Source organism: Rhinoderma darwinii, chromosome 5, assembly GCF_050947455.1.
Source record: "Rhinoderma darwinii isolate aRhiDar2 chromosome 5, aRhiDar2.hap1, whole genome shotgun sequence".
In the NCBI taxonomy this organism is placed as follows: domain Eukaryota; kingdom Metazoa; phylum Chordata; class Amphibia; order Anura; family Rhinodermatidae; genus Rhinoderma; species Rhinoderma darwinii.
In genome coordinates, this window is record NC_134691.1 from 210,555,968 (window position 1) to 210,572,722 (window position 16,755).

Below are 16,755 nucleotides of genomic sequence, written 5' to 3' on the forward strand. Positions count from 1 at the left end.
AGTATTTTAATAATTCCATTTATCCCTTCAGTGTAAAACAAAACTAAAAATTTATTATTATTAATATTGGTAAGATTGTTTTTTAATTGTGTGAGTTTTTAAACATTTTTGCAATCTTTGTGTATTGATGTATTAGTATCGATTGGTGCAAATGAGAACATGTCATTTCCGGTTTGAATGCTGAACATATGTATGTCTTATGTACCTGATGAAGAAACCTGAGCAGTCTCGAAACGCGTTGTATGTCCAATAAGTGTTCACTTGTTTACTCTTCCATAAAATAGTGGCATCGCCAGTTGCATTCCTGTTTTTTTTCTCTCCTCTAAATTATCCATAGAGAGATAGATATAAATTATTAAATAAAAACGCATACCTTAATCTGTAGCTGGACCACAATATATGGAGCATGTTGTCACCACTACCATGCTGGAAGCCCCTTACCGAGCCCTGAAGAGAGGAAGTGGGCATGTCAGTGCACAGTTCACCTCATCAGGGTAGCTGGGATCGTGTTGCATATCCAAGCATGCCCTGTCATTTTGCGCTCAGCAGCAGCCATCTTACTTCATGGCAAAACTTGCCCTTAGTATATTTATCCATAATATACAGGGAAGGGAACAACGAACAGGGTCACAACAAGGGAGAAGGAATTAGCAAAATGCATAATAGTGCAGAATCATGTGAATATACGAATTGTGTATTGATGCTATATTAAAGTGATGATTTACATAGTGGTATTATTCGCTAAGTGTTTGATAATCCACAGTATATAGTAGTGGAAAGAACTATGCAACATTAATTATTGAACAATATACAATATTAAAGTGCATAGAGGAATTATTTATTGTGTGTGTTTTAATGATATATCCTATAAGATTAGTGAAAACAGGGTGACAAATAGTTATCAAACAATGTACACATTAAATACATTGATAAAACTGTTTATATTTATATCATTAAAACACACACAATGAATAATTACTCTATGCTCTTTAATATTGTATATTGTTTGATAATCAATGCCGCATAGTTCTTTCCACTACTATATATTCTGGATAATCAAAATACACTTAATAAATAATACCACTATATACATAAGCACTTTAATATAGTATCAATACACAATATGTATCTTCACTTGGTTTCTGCTTTATTATGTATTTTGCTAATTAGATGAAATAAGAATGCCGCTGCTGATCACATGCTTTCTGAGCATGCTTATACCCGCGGCACAATCTCGGCAACCATGATGAGGTGAATTCTGTAGCGGGATTGCGGCTTCCAGCATGATGGCGGTTACAATATGCACCATATGTATTTTCCTCCCACTGTGGGGCTTATTTATTTGAATGGACATGTTGTCAAATAGGAACAAATATAATAATAGTGAGACCGTGTCTTATAACCATTGATTGTATTGATTGCTGACCACTGCTTATGAATACTATGCAATTTTTTTCATTTTCAAATGATTTTAGTCTCTTGATGCTGAAACAATAACAATTTTTCAATATTGTCATGCATTTTGTATTTCATCCCAATTGAAAAAATATATATAAGACCCTGTTCACATCACGTTATAGTCTTATGTTGGAAATTTACGTTGGGAGGACTCCCAATGTATACCTCTGACGGAAGGCTGAAACGCATCCCACTGTATTGGTATACAGTGGGATATGTCGCCTGAACTCCCCGGGCAGAAGGGCTGTTCCTGGGGAAACACCTGATGTCACTGTTCAGTGACTCTGGCTGGGGACTCCAGTACTGAGGAAGCCATTGACGTCGCTGTCCATATATCGACAGTGATGTCATGATCTTTTCAAAGCTGGAGTTCCGGCCAGAGTGCCGGAACCGCTTTGCTCGAGAACTTCGGCTCTGGAAATGCCCCTGATGTCACTGTCCATATATGAACAGTGATGTCAAGAACTTCTCTATGTGGGAGGCACTGGACAGAGCACCAGAAGACAGATGTCATGCAGTGGCATCTGTCACCCATAGGCTCCCATGCTAAAGAAATGTTAAAAACAATCAATAATTTGATCAGGGCCATATCTACAATAAGACATGCAAGGACAGGTGTCTAGGGCGGCCAGACGGAGGGAGTAGCATTTTATTAATTAATTATTTTGATGAGCTCCTGCTGCTACATGGGTATCACACATTATCAACTTATTGAGCAGTTGCTGTAACAGGAGCTCATGACATATGTTTCTGCTGTCCAGCAGTCCTGCTCTAGGAGTGTTTAATTTATCCTCATTTAGGTTGGGTTATTTCATCGTGGTGAGTATTTTGCTGTGAATTGGGTATCTTTTACTTGAGCTGTCAGCATTTTCAGTTGGAACATCATGTGGTGGAGTTTTTAAGGGGCGCAGTATGTGGCACTATTTTTTGGGGGCACATTGTATGGCACTATTTTAAGGGAAAACTGTGTGGTATTTATTTCAGGGGGCACTGTAATATATTATTAATTTGCGGAGTGGTGTGTGTGGAGCTATTTTAAGGGGGCACAGTTTGTGGGACTATTTTTAGACAACACAGTGTGTGGCAAATTTCATGGTGCACAACATGTGGCATTATTATATTCAAAAGCACAGAAAGTAGCAGTATTTTCAGGGGGCACAGTATGAGAAACTATTATATTCAGGGGCCTCAATATATGGGACTATTATATTCAGGGAAGCAGTGTGTTCTACTATTATATTCAGGAGACACAGTGTGTAGTGCTCTTACTTTCAGAGGGCATAGCATGCAGCATTATTTTCAGGGGCACATTGTGTAGAACTATTATTTTCAGTGGGTACAGTGTATGGCAGTAATATATTCAACGTGCAGAGCATGTGCCACTATTATATTCAGTGGGCATAGTGTGTGGCACAAATATCTTCAGGGTTACAGTGTATGGCACTAGTATTTTCAGTGGGTATGGTGTATGGCAGTAATATATTCAAGGGGCACAGTTTGTAGCACTATGAGAAGTTTGTCTAAGTAGACAGAAGGTGATGATGTGCAAAAGTGAAAATTCAACTGGGCACTAAACCCTACAGTGGCGAAGCATACAATAGTTAAAAAAGTTGTCTTGAGGATCTGGGCCGAATGGGGGAAAAAAAGGGAAAGAGGAGGACTACATTCAGAGAAGACGTCCCTGTAAGTCACTTAATGTCATTGTTTATTTTGTGTCCAGGGCTGCCATCAGCGCTGTGTGGCTGGTATTGCTGTCATGGGCCACAATGATGGAAAAAAAAGGGTCCTGCGCGGCTCTGAGTTAATTTGGATCAGTGAACCAACGTTAGTTACTTTAGAGAAAGGAACAGGCCCTTCAATGTAATGGGGCCCTCTTCATTTTCCAAACTAACACTGGGGCCTTGTTCACAAGGTTATAATTCTGGCTAACAGGGTCATGAAGTGGTGGCACACAGTGCACATACTGTAGATTGGCGTGAAGCGACACAACCTCTGAGTGCCTCTACGAGATTTTGCCACCTGAACTTCCTACAGTACTTCACAGGTGAGATAAGAGTATTTGCCGGGAGTAGAACAGTGCCGTACGGTAGCTACTGTATAGGGGCCAGCCCCCCCCCCCCCCGAACCACATTTACATGCAATTACTAACTGTAGGAGAAGATGCTGCACAAGCAGCATGAAAGTAGAAGCTTTGTGCCGAAGAGAGAGTCGTCCCACCAGTCAGTTCCTTCTATAGAGCCGACTGGATCCTGAAGGCTGGTGAGTCCCTCCTACCCTTCTTCACATCTCCCCTCACTCTTGAAGAGTGTACAGTACGTTAAAGTTTTTTTTTTCATTTCCTCGCTTTTTTTTCCACAATTTTTGTAATAAAAATCGTGGCAAAACTGAGCCACCTTAGTAGCTACTAGTACCCCTATTTGAACCCCTGAGGACGCTACATTTGTAGCGAAACATGTCAGGGAGGCGTCTCTTTATGTTTTCATTTCAAAGCTCTATTGACAGTTAGCTACAGTCTCCATCTTGCCTATACAAATACAGCGTTCTGCAGGCGCTGGTTCTATAATCATATAGTATCGTACTGACCGAGTGCTTTTCTGGCAACATGCCATACAAATTTCTCACTGTCAGTGAGCATTGGCTAACTTTTAACATGTGTGATTTTGTGTTTTGTTCATTTAGGAAGATTTAATGAAAGTTATATTTTAGCTTATACTCCTTGTAGCTAGCCGGAAATTAGGACTTCTCTTTGCTTAATTGCAAATTAGTTAATTTTTGTGGTATTGTAATGCCTGCCGGCTAGTAGGGTCCTCTATCGCTTTAGCAAAAAGTTGCATGTACCCCAAAATGGTACCAATAAATACTACAGCTCGCACTGCAAAAAATAAAACCTTATACCGCTTAGTTGATGAAAAAATAAATACGTTAATGCTCCCAAATTTTTTTTTCTTTGTAAAAGTGGTAAAACATAAAAAAAACTATATAAATTTGGTAGCGCCGTAATCGTATCAACGAAAAGTTGGCAGGTCGTTTTTACCGTACCATGAACATTTTTTACCGCACGATGAACACCGTAAAGACAAAACCCCCAAAAAAATTGCGAAATTGCTTTCTTTTGCCCATTTCACTCCGCAAATAAGTTTTTTCAGTTTCTCAGTACATTACATGGTACATTAACCAGGCCTATTTTGGCCTTAATGACTTAATGAGGTTAGTGCCGGACTAAACAGATTGTATATCTGAGGCTAATGAGACTATATGGTGACATAATGAACAGACCATTGTAGATAGTGCCAATACAACCCCCCTTCAGAAAGTACCACACCTCTCCTTGTAGATAGTGCCATACACCCCCCTGTAGATAGTGTCACACACCCTCCTGTAGATAGCACTACACCCCCCCCCTCCCTGTACATAGCTCCATTGGGGCTTCCTAGAGGTGCCCCTGACGTCACTGTCCATATACTCTCCAGTAGTGGAATCCCCGGGAAAAGCTTCGGCAACGCTTTGGCCAGGGATTCATATATACCTCCCAGATTTCAAGTATCACAAAGAGGGAGAACCGATGAGGCGCGCATAGCCACACAGTATAATGCCCTCTAACTGCCTCCACACAGTATAATGGCCCCATAAAGTATAAAGCCCCATAGCTGTCACCATACAGCATAATGCCCCCATAGATGCACCTATACAGTATAATGCCCACACAAATTCTCCCATGCAGTATAGTTCCCACACATATGCCCCTATACACTACAATGCCCGCACAGATGCCCCCATGAAGTATAATGCCAAATCAAATTCCCCCATACATTCTGGAAAGGCCGTTGATTGTCGCCTCGGTAGATGGACTGCCATTGCCTGACCCAGTTTTGTCTGTGACCAAGCCATTGAGACTTCAAGTGGGAGCTCTTCACACTGAGCTCATCTCCCTGTTTGTCCTGCTCAAGGCCATCAACCCCGTGCTGCTGGGTTTGCCTTGACTCCGTTTGCATGCCCCAGTCCTGGATTGGAACTATGGAGAGGTTCTCCAGTGGGGTCCCAAGTGTCTCGACCGCTGTCTGGGTCATATCCATCCTCCGCAGTCTTCGCAACATCAGTCATTGGCAGGGGTGCCTTCTTGTTTCTCTATGTTCTCTGATGTCTTCAATAAAAGGGAAGAGGAGACCTTGCCGCCACATTGAGCATATGATTGTCCGATCGACTTGGTTCCTGATTCGTCTCCTCCTCGCGGTAGAGTATACCCTCTCTTCCTGCCAGAGACTCAGTCTATGTTGACCTACATCAAGGAGAATCTGGAGAGGGGCTTCATTCGTAAGTCCTCATCCCCGGCCGGAGCTGGGTTCTTCTTTGTCAAGAAGAAGGATGAATCCCTCTGACCCTGCATTGACTACCGAGGCCTCAATCGGATCACGGTGAAGAACAGGTACCCATTGCCTTTGATTTCGTAACTGTTTGATCACATACGGTGGGCAAATTTTTTTTCTAAACTGGACTTGCGGGGGGCCTACAACCTGATTCAAATTCGTCAGGGTGATGAATGGAAGACCGCATTTAATACACGTGATGGGCACTATGAATACCTAGTTATGCCCTTCGGCCTGTGTAACGCCCCCGCTGTGTTTCAAGAATTTGTCAATGACATTTTTCGTGATCTCCTCTATATCTGTACTGTGGTGTATCTCGATGACATTTAGATTTTTTTCCCCAGATCCGGTAACTCATCAGAGTCATGTCCACCAGGTATTGCTTAGTTTAAGGGAGAATCATCTTTATGCAATGCTGGAGAAGTGCATGTTTAAAAAAAGATCTCTTCCGTTCCTGGGCTATATCATCTCCAAACAGGGCCTCAAGATGGACCCTGAGAAGGTAAAGGCTGTCCTGGAGTAGCCACGCCCCCAAGGCTTAAGGGCCATACAACGCTTCTTGGGATTCACCAACTTCTACCGGCTGTTCATTCCCAACTTCTCGCCATTGACAGCCCCCATCTCTACCCTCACAAAAAAGGGTATGAATGCCAAAATGTGGACTACAGAGGCAGAAGTCACATTTGAGACCTTAAAAAAAAAGCCTTCACGTCAGCCTCTATTCTTCACCACCCTGATGTGTCCCTACAGTTTTCTTTAGAGGCGGACGCTTCCTCTGTTGGTGCAGGTGCACTGTTGTTCCAGAGAGGTTCTAAAGGCAAGACTGTGGTATGTGGCTACTATTCCAAACTGTCTTCTTCCGCAGAGCGCAACTACTCGATTGGGGATCGGGAGTTACTGGCCATCAAGCTGGCCCTGCAGGAGTGGAGACTTCTACTGGAAGGCGCAGTCCATTCTATCCTGGTCTTCACGGGTCACAAGTATCTGATCTATTTACAGACAGCTCAACGATTGAACCCTCGTCAAGCCAGGTGGTCGTTGTTCTTTGCTCGGTTCCGGTTCGAACTCCACTACCGACCTGCCGACAAGAATGTGAGGGCCGATGCCTTGTCTAGGTCGTTTGAAACTGAGGACACTGTGGAGTTCCCACAGAATATTATTGATCCTTCCTGCATCTTCCCTGTGAACCCTCTGCAGGTTAGTGACATTCCTCCAGGAAGAACTTTTGTACGTCTGGCAGACAGAGGAAGAATCCTTCACTGGGGTTACAGTTCCAAGCTGGCAGGTCACGCGAGTGCCCCTAAGACCCGAGACCTAATCGCCCGTCAGTTCTGGTGGCCCACGCTGCCCAAAGACGTCACGGACTTTGTCTCCTCCTGTATGGTGTGTGCAGCAAACAAAGTTGCCCACTCCTGACCAGCCGGTCTGCTCCAACCACTGCCTGTGCCCGATGCTTTCTGGCGGCATGTTGCTATGGACTTTGTCACAGATCTGCCTCTCTCTGCGGGATGCAGTGTGATCTGGATGGTGGTGGATCGATTCTCTAAAATGGCTCATATTGTTCCCCTGACTGGCCTGCCTTCTGCTGCTCGACTGGCTGACCTTTTCATACAACACATCTTCCGTCTGCATGGCTTGCCTCTGCATATTGTCTCGGATCGAGGGGTCCAGTTCACCTCGAAGTTTTGGAAAGCACTCTGCGGCCTCCTCGGTGTAAAGTTAGACTTCTCTTCGGCCTATCATCCCCAGTCCAATGGGCAAGTCGAGACGATTAACCAAATTATGGAGAACTATCTACGTAACTTTGTTTCCAGGCGACATGATGACTGGGTGCAGCTGCTCCCATGGGCAGAATTCTCCTATAATAACCATACTAGTGAGTTCACCACCTCCAGCCCGTTCTTCATAGTCTACGGACAAAATCCTCGAATACCTCGAATGTCCCAGGTGCCTGCAGCTGACTCGACCTTCAGGGACTTTCTGCAAATATGGCAACAGACCCAATCTTCTAGTCTGCTGGCAGTTGACCACATGAAGAAAAAAGCAGATACTAGAAGATGGGATCCTCCTCAGTTTCTTCCTGGTACGAAGTTCTGGTTGTCCTCAAAGAATATCGGCTGAGGGTGCCGTCCTGCAAATTTGCTCCCAGGATCCTCGGACCCCTCGAGATCCTGCTACAAATTAACCCGGTCTCTTACAAACTGCGGCTGCCTCCTACCCTCAATATCCTTCCATGTCTCCTTGCTGAAGCCCGTGGTCCTGAACTGCTACTCTAGGACTCCTAGTTCCGCAGTGGCTCCTGGCAGCTCGTCAGGCTCTTTCGAGGTAAGGGAGATTCTGGCCACCAAGAATGTGGGACGAAGGACGTTTTATTTGGTGGATTGGAAGTGAATCCGGTCCAGAAGAGAGGTCTTGGTAGCCAGAGGAGAACATCGATGACCCTGTCCTCATAAGAAAGTTTCTCTCCCGCTCTGGCCCCAAGAAGAGGGGGGGGGCGTAAGAGGGGGGATACTGTAACGTCTATGGCCGCGGTCTGTCATTCTAACTTACCCCTTGACGACCGTGGCCATGGATATCCTTGGCACTCACTTCCGGGTATCGAGACTGTCTCCCGGAGGGTGCACGCGCGTGCTCGTGCCCGCTCTTAAAGGGCCAGCACGCACACATGAAAATCATCATCAACTCACCTTTCCTGGACTATAAGAAGTCCACCGCCCTTCTGATCCTCGCCTGAGCGTTGTTGTTGTTTCCCAAAGTTTGTCTTGCAAATGGTCTCCTAAGTGTCCTCCAGCTTCCCAGTGTTCCCCGTACCTGTATCCTGTATCCCGTGCTATCCAGTACTATCCTGGTCTACTGCCGTGCTGAGCTGTTGTCGGGCTGTGCTGCATTTCCAAACCTGCTCTGCTACTCAACGCCTGACGTCTGCCTGCCGCCTGGTCCCAGCCGAGCCTGCCTTGCTACTGTCTACATTGCGTCAGGTAACCTTTCTGGACTATAAACTCTGCACCATACATGCTTGGCCAGCTGCCATCCCGCTACGTGGTACGGCCCAGTGGGTCCACACCCCGCATCGTGACACAAGCTCAGCACATAAACACAACACCAAAACCAAGCTCAGTACATATATACAGCACGAGAGCCAAGCTCAATACATATATGCAGCACCAGAACTAAGCTCAGTACATATATAAAGCACCAGAACAAAGATCAGTACATAAATACAGCCCCAGAACCAAGCTCAGTACATATATACAGCACCAGAACAAAGCTCAGTACATATATACAGCACCAGAACAAAGTTAAATATATATATATACAGCACCAGAACAAAGATTAGTAAATATATACAGCCTCAGAACCAAGCTCAGTACATATATACAACACCAAAAGCAAGCTCAGCACATAAATACAGCAACAGAAGCAAGCTCAGTGTAACGTCCGTTTTCGCTGACCACGAACTCCTCCCATCCTGTCGACGCCCTTCTCTCCAGAGATGTCTGCACATGCGGCCGTCCTGTTCCGCAGCCACCACTAGGGTGCGCTCGCGAGCTAGTCCAGCCTTAAATAGGCAGAGCGCACACATGTATGAGATTGAGCTGATTGCTCCCAGATCACCCTGTACTATAAGAAGGGCTCTGCCCCTCCCTGCATTGCCTGAGCCTTGTTGTCGTTTCCCTAGTCTGTATTTGCAAATGGTCTCTTAAGTGTTTTCCAGTTCCCAGTGTTTCCCCTTCTTGTTACCTGTAACCTGTATCCCATGCTATCCTGATCCAAGTGCCGTATTCAGTTGGAGTCGTGCTGCGCTGAGTAGCATGCTTGTCCTTCTACACCACGCCTGGTGCCTGCCTGCTGCCTAGTCACAGCCAAGCCTGTCTTGCTACTGTCTGAGCTACCACAGGTAGACCTATACAAACTATAGACTGCGACCTGTGTCCTGTTGGCTAAATGCCATACCGTTAGTGCGTACCCAACATGACACTCAATACATATATACAGTACCAGAACAAAGCTCAGTACATATATATAGCCCCAGAACCAAGCTCAGTACATATATACAGAACCAGAACAAAGCTCAGTACATATATACAGCCACAAAACCAAGCTCAGTACATATATTCAACACCAGAACCAAGTTCAAAACATATATACATCCCCAGAACCAAGCTCAGTACATAAATACCCCCACAAGAACAAATACAGCTCAATTTAGTGCAACCCCTGCCGTATAGGTCTGTACGGAGTAAAACTACAGCTCCCAGCATTGACCAAACAATGGTAAGTATATGCTGGGTGTTGCTGTTTCACAAAAAAATCATATCATAATCATACCACCCATCATCTCTCTGCAGATCATACAGTGACTACATTACAGATTCTAGTTTTGTTTCTCTTTTCTTCTCCATCCGGTCCAGTCCCCTATGATGACTTCTCCCAGCCACAACCCATTTCTGCAGTTTTCCGCTCAGATGTCTTCAGCTTCTTTAACTGGTTCCCGACTGCTGGCTGTGTTTTTACGGCCGGCGGGCAGGGTCCTTAAAACCCGAGCCATAGACTTTTTACGGCTCGGGTTTTAACTTGCTGCCTGAGCGATCTGGCAGCTGAATGTCGGGTCTCAGGCTGTCAGTGACTGCCGGGGACCTTGAGGAGAGGATAGAAGCAGCTTTAGCTCTTACTAGACCCAGCACAGCCATATTAGTGACAATAGTCACTATAAGTGGGCTGATTTCCCCTGTAACTGGGGCTGCTGTGCAGCTCCAGTTACAGTGGAAAAGCATGGTGTAAAAGAAAGAAAAAATATATATAAAGTTCCCCAAAGGTCTTTTTTGACCTTTGAGGAACAGGCCATAGTAATAAAAAACTAAACGTAAAGTAAAGTGCAAAAAAAATTAATAATAATTACACATAAAATACCCACCCCAAAAGAAACGTTCCCCCCGCAAATTATTGTTGTAACGCTAGCCCTGACCCAATTACCCTAATATAGACATGTAATATATTAAAATTTACGGTAGACAGTGGCGATCACAAATAAAAGAGTCTATTTTAGGGTAAAACTATGTTATTACCAAAATAATTAGCCTTTGTCTACAGAAAAAACATCGCAAAAATCACGTAGTTAGCCCAACAAATAAAAAAGTTATAGCCATTTAACTAACACGTGCTAAAAAGGGCTAAACGGTGTCTGGTCCTGAAGGCTCAAAATAGCCTCGTCCTGAACTGGTTAAAACATTTCTGCGCCTATAAATGATGATAAAATTCCCAATACCCCTAAATATAATAGCGCCTTACACTGCACCTCTAATTATTATAGCGCCATACACGGTGTCCCTAATTATAATAGTACCATACACTCTGTCCCATGCACACACACACCGTGCCCCCTGTAGATAGTGCTCCCATATCCCCCCTGTATATAGTGACCCCCATAGAGCCTCTGTAGATAGTGCCCCTGTAGATACTGCCCACATATGGACTCCAGAGCTGCAAGGCAACAGTGCTAACCCCTAAGCTGCCCTACATATAGCTCCCCCTATATATAGTGCTCAACATATAGCTCAATACATATATACAATACTAGAACCAAGCTCAGTAAATATATACAGCACCAGATCCATGATCAGTACATAAATAGAGCCCCAGAACCAAGCTCAGTACATATATACAGTACCATAACAAAGCTCAGTACATATATACAGTCCCAGAACCAAGCTCAGTACATATACACTACCGTTCAAAAGTTTAGGGTCACTTAGAAATTTTCTTATTTTTGAAAGAAAGTCACAGTTTTTTTAAATGAAGATAACATTAAATTAATCAGAAATACACTCTATACATTGTTAATGTGCTAAATGACTATTCTAGCTGCAAACGTCTGGTTTTTAATGCAATATCTACATAGGTGTATAGAGGCCCATTTCCAGCAACCATCACTCCAGTGTTCTAATGGTACATTGTGTTTGCTAACTGTGTTAGAAGGCTAATGGATGATTAGAAAACACTTGAAAACCCTTGTGCAATTATGTTAGCACCGCTGTAAACAGTTTTGCTGTATAGAGGAGCTATAAAACTGACCTTCCTTTGAGCTAGTTGAGAATCTGGAGCATTAAATTTGTGGGTTTGATTAAACTCTCAAAATGGCTAGAAAAAGAGAGCTTTCATTTGAAACTCGACAGTCTATTCTTGTTCTTAGAAATTAAGGCTATTCCAAGCGAGAAATTGCCAAGAAACTGAAGATTTCCTACAACGGTGTGTACTACTCCCTTCAGAGGACAGCACACACAGGCTCTAACCAGAGTAGAAAGAGGGAGGCCCCGCTGCACAACTGAGCAACAAGGCAAGTACATTAGAGTCTCTAGTTTTAGAAATAGATGCCTCACAGGTCCTCAACTGGCAGATTCATTAAATAGTACCCGCAAAACGCCAGTGTCAACGTCTACAGTGAAGAGGCGACTCCGGGATGCTGGCCTTCAGGGCAGAGTGGCAAAGAAAAAGCCATATCTGAGACTGGCTAATAAAAGGAATATTAATATGGGCAAAAGCACACAGACATTGGACAGAGGAAGATTGGAAAAAAGTGTTATGGACAGACGAATCGAAGTTTGAGGTGTTTGGATCACACAGAAGAACATATGTGAGATGCAGAACAACTGAAAAGATGCTGGAAGAGTGCCTGACGCCATCTGTCAAGCATGGTGGAGGTAATGTGATGGTCTGGGGTTGCTTTGGTGCTGGTAAAGTCGGAGATTTGTACAAGGTAAAAGGGATTTTGAATAAGGAAGGCTATCACTCCATTTTGCAACGCCATGCCATACCCTGTGGACAGCGCTTGATTGGAGCCAATTTCATCCTACAACAGGACAATGACCCAAAGCACACCTCCAAATTATGCAAGAACTATTTAGGGAAGAAGCAGGCAGCTGGTATTCTATCTGTAATGGAGTGGCCAGTGCAGTCACCAGATCTCAACCCCATAGAGCTGTTTTGGGAGCAGCTTGACCGTATGGTACGCAAGAAGTGCTCATCAAGCCAATCAAACTTGTAGGAGGGCCTTCTGGAAGCATGGGGTGAAATTTTTCCCGATTACCTCAGCAAATTAACAGCTAGAATGCCAAAGGTCTGCAATGCTGTAATTGCTGCAAATGGAGCATTCTTTGACGAAAGCAAAGTTTGAAGGAGAAAATTATTATTTCAAATAAAAACAATTATTTCTAACCTTGTCAATGTCTTGACTATATTTTCTAGTCATTTTGCAACTCATTTGATAAATATAAGTGCGGGTTTTCAGGGAAAACACAAAATTGTCTGGGTGACCCCAAACTTTTGAACGGTAGTGTATACCACCCCAGAACCAAGCTCAACACATATATACATCCCCAGAACCAAGCTCAGTACATATTTACAGCACCAGAACAAAGATCAGTACATATATATAGCCACAGAACCAAGCTCAGTACATATATACAACACCAGAACCAAGCTCAGTACATAAATACGCCACCAGAACAAAGCTGCCCCACATATAGCTCCCCCTATAGATAGTGTTCAACATATAGCTCCCCCTGCATATAGTGTCCCACATATAGCCCACCCCTGTAGACAGTGCAATACATATAGCCCCCCTGTAGATGGTGCCCCACAGGTAACCCACCCCTCTATATAGTGTCCTACAAATAGCTCCCCCTATAGATAGCGCTCTACATATATCCCATCCCTGTATATAGTGTCCCACATTTAGCCCAGCCCTGTAGATTGTACCCCACATATAGCTCCCCCTGTAAATAGTACTCCACATCCCCACATATGGACTCCCCTTGTTGATAGAACACCCCTGTAGATAATGCCACTCACAGTTTTATTAGAAAAAAAAATCTTTACATACTCACATGATCCCTTTACCGCGACGTCCGGTGGCAATGAAGACCTGCTCTCTTCTGAGCAGATCTGCTGGGGCTGGACAATGCAAGCGGCGCGATCACATCATCATGCCGCTAGCGTCGTTGAAAGGTGCTGATTGGCAGGGCAGAATGAGTTGTCCCCTCAACAACGGAAGCGGTGCATTGAAAGGTACTGATTGGCGGGGCAAGTAATTTTGCCCTGCCAATCAGCGTTATAGTAAGGCGCTGAATGATCGGGCACGGAGCGCTACGTGAACGTGGCTGTCGCCAGCAGCGGGGCTAGCCACGCCACTCGGCATGAGGGGGCCTAAGCCGCCCGACCCATAAATGTTTGAGGCCGGCGTGGGCCCCGTAGTGGCGTCGCTACTGCTGTAGCAACCATAATGGCCGCGTTGGCGGACGGCACGGGCCCCCAAAACAGCTGTTACAGCGGTAGTTACGCCACTGGGTATACTATATAGCAGGGGTCTCAAGCACGCTGCCCGCGGGCCGCATGCTGCCCCTGGGGCTGTCATCTGCGGCCCGCGGGACACAGAGCCGCTAGTACAGGCTTAGCTCCGAGACTCTGGAATTCCCTGACATCGCTGTCCACATATGAACAGCGCTTTCTGGGGCTTCCCAAGAAGCCGGAATCCCGGGCAGAGCGCTAGTACAGGCTCTGCTCCGGGTCTCTGTTGAATTCCCTGACATCGCTGCCCATATATGGACAGTGTGTCAGGGTCTTCCCCAGAGCGGAGTCCCGGGCAGAGCGCTAGTATCGGCTCTGCTCCGGGACGATGCGGAATTCCCTGACATAGCTGCCCATATATGGACAGTGTCAGTGTCTTCCCCAGAGCGGAGTCCCGGGCAGAGCGCTAGTATCGGCTCTGCTCCGGGACTCTGTGGAATTCCCTGACATCGCTGTCCACATATGAACAGCGATGTCTGGGGCTTCCCCAGAGCCGGAGTCCCGGGCAGAGTGCTAGTACAGGCTCTGCTCCGGGACTCTGTGGAATTCCCTGACATCGCTGCCCATATATGGACAGTGTGTCAGGGTCTTCCCCAGAGCGGAGTCCCGGGCAGAGCGCTAGTATCGGCTCTGCTCCGGGACGATGCGGAATTCCCTGACATAGCTGCCCATATATGGACAGTGTCAGTGTCTTCCCCAGAGCGGAGTCCCGGGCAGAGCGCTAGTATCGGCTCTGCTCCGGGACTCTGTGGAATTCCCTGACATCGCTGTCCACATATGAACAGCGATGTCTGGGGCTTCCCCAGAGCCGGAGTCCCGGGCAGAGTGCTAGTACAGGCTCTGCTCCGGGACTCTGTGGAATTCCCTGACATCGCTGCCCATATATGGACAGTGTGTCAGGGTCTTCCCCAGAGCGGAGTCCCGGGCAGAGCGCTATTATCGGCTCTGCTCCGGGACTCTGGGGAAGCCTCTGACATCGCTGTCCATACATCGACAATGATGTCAGGGGCTTCCCCAGAGCAGGAGTCCCAGTGGTCAGGAGCACAGCTGGAGTCCCAGGAAGAGCCTACTAGCGCTCTGCCCGGAGGGCACTGCGGCAGCATCAGCGAAGGGCACTGCGGCAGCATCAGCGGAGGGCACTGCGGCAGCATCTACTGAGGGCACTGCGGCAGCATCTACGGAGGGCTCTGCGGCAGCATCTACGGAGGGCTCTGCGGCAGCATCTATGGAGGGCTCTGCGGCAGCATCTGCATTTAGCGACACTTAAACTGGAAAGCTGGATTGTTGAAATAAGCACGTGGAGAAATATCTCAAATTTTAAACCTAGCGGTATTATTATAGTAATGTAGTATTATTATTATTATTATTATTATAGTAATATAGTGTTTTATAGTAGTTCAAATAACTAATTGATTAACAATAATTTTGTATTGTATCAAATTTGAAAGTAATGCGGCCCGTCAAGTTCCCATTTTTTCTATATTACCACTTACCCGGCCGAGTTTGAGACCCCTGCTATATAGTATAGTGTCTATTTAAGTACTTTGAGCACTGAAAAAAGGTGTACTGGCCGTTGTTACAGGGGTATTTCCTTCTTAGGCATTTAAGGGAAATACTTAGGATATGATATAAATGCCTGATAAGTGCAGGACTCACGTATAGGATCCTCACCTATCAGATTTCCAGATCGATGCATTATTCATACAATTCAATAGAAAGGTGTCTGCGCTTGCGTGTGTCAACATCTCCACTAAAGTGTATGGACATTGCAGTGTGCAAGAATTGGCGGACGGGGGTCAATCCCACATCTCCTGGTAGGTGAAGATCCCATAGGTGGCATTTATGACATATACTGTGAATGGGAGTATTCCTTTAAGAAAGTAACACGTTTCTTGTTGAATACAATCTGTGGAGAAAACGACAACTTCCAGCAGGTCCTGAACGCCTACAGCTGTCAGGGCATGCTGGAAGTTAGCGTTTCCAGTGGAGGGGAAGGGGATGGCAAAGCAGACATTAATTTCTTTGCAAATTTATTTTCTTTATTTACCTAGTTGTGGTTCAGGGTGCTACACACTTTATTCTGAGAAGCCAGCTGCAGCGCTGCATGGCCCTTGCCTCTGAGTCTATTGCTCAGCTCTGACTCTTTGTGTGCAGTGATCCCTCTGCCACGCTGTCACTGAGAATACATGTAGGTGGGTGGCTGGGAAAACATGCTCATGAAAAGCAGGGAGCCCCAAGAAGTTTCAACATGATAGGGGTCAAGAGATTGAGCAGATGGGGCCAGGACTGGAGAGCCGCCTGCTGCTGCGCCAACTGACTGAAGTGGACTGCGTGCCACTAACGGGGGGAATGTGTCAGTCTGAGCATGGTGGAGGAGCACCTACAGGATGGACAGGGGCTTCAAGGGACGAAGAGATGAGCTGGAGCAGCCCACTGCTACAATGGCCCATTGGCATTTGCCTGAATTACCAGGTGGGAAGTCCGGTCCTGAATTAGGGTACATTTCTTAAAAAGAATGTATAAGAAATAAAGGAAAATATAATATTTAAACATGATAATTGAAAACTGCCGTCAAATGTTGCTCAATTGT

At 45.6% G+C, this 16,755-nt stretch overlaps 1 protein-coding gene across 1 annotated transcript in view; it reads right to left on the minus strand.

The window, feature by feature from the left end:
- The window catches only part of ADCY2 (adenylate cyclase 2), an 831,331-nt gene that overhangs the window by 326,789 nt on the left and 487,787 nt on the right, over positions 1-16,755 (minus strand). The window lies entirely within an intron of this gene.